Source organism: Myotis davidii, unplaced genomic scaffold, assembly GCF_000327345.1.
Source record: "Myotis davidii unplaced genomic scaffold, ASM32734v1 C63518964, whole genome shotgun sequence".
Classification (NCBI taxonomy): Eukaryota; Metazoa; Chordata; class Mammalia; order Chiroptera; family Vespertilionidae; genus Myotis; species Myotis davidii.
The window spans coordinates 1-963 of record NW_006371816.1 but is presented as its reverse complement, the minus strand read 5'-3'; the positions used below and the strand labels follow the sequence as shown (position 1 = coordinate 963).

General features: G+C 39.5%; 1 pseudogene; it reads right to left on the bottom strand.

Moving 5' to 3' along the window:
* Positions 1–3: 3 nt before the first annotated feature.
* LOC102754783 lies at positions 4–826 on the bottom strand (annotated as a pseudogene).
* Between the last annotated feature and the right edge of the window lie 137 nt (positions 827–963).

The window sequence follows — 963 nt, the reverse complement described above, 5'->3', positions numbered from 1 at the left end:
AGAGTCATTGACAGTCATATAAACCATCTTTTCTCTTGGCAAATGAATACTGCTATTCTGATCAAGTAGTTCAACTTCATAATCTTTCACAGACTCTCTCTCCACAATGTCTATGGTGCCACCTAAGTCATCTTCTCCAGGGTCAGCCTTAAAAATGTACACTTCGATGACTTCATGGCAGGTGCCATCCACTTCACAAGGATTGATTTCTGACTCTGAGCCCTAGGTCATTCCAGAGGAACTGTCATATTCTATTTTGCCAGCATCATCTATAGAATTTATAAGGTATTCCTCACACTTGCTCTTGTCATCATCTTGCTCTTCCACAGGGATCCCATTGGCATCTATAATTGCTTCAGAGGTACATTGCTACCAGTACTTCTGAAACCACATCAGTTGTCAGAGGATCAGTGACGATTTCTGCCTCTACTACACTATCATGAATCCCATGTTCAATGTGTCCAACACCAGACACATGTATAAATTCACTTGTCAAGATGTGTTCTGGTATAGACATTGATGCTGAATATCAGGAGCTAAAACAGCATCTGGGACTGTTTAATATTCTACAGAAACTTCTTCAGTTACATCTGAATCCAGCACTTGCTCAGGATAATGATGATGGTTTCAGATACATCTGCTTCTTTCATGATATCTAAACATCTTCAATAACAACATCTCCAATAACATTTTCGATTACAACTGAATCTGGGTCATATGAACAAAGTTATGCACAGTATGTCTGAATCAACAACATCTGAAATAAAAACAATTTCTCCTACTTCCACGATAAGTTGATCACCATCCAGGTGTGCAGCATCAGTTCCTCACAAGACTGTTGTGATGATGAAATGAGAAATGTATGGGAAGTGTTCTGAAAAATTGTTGCATTAAAAGAGTTGGGGGAGATAAAAAATGGAGGCAGAGAAAGAGGATGCTGCATGGCCATGCTCCCAGGAACAA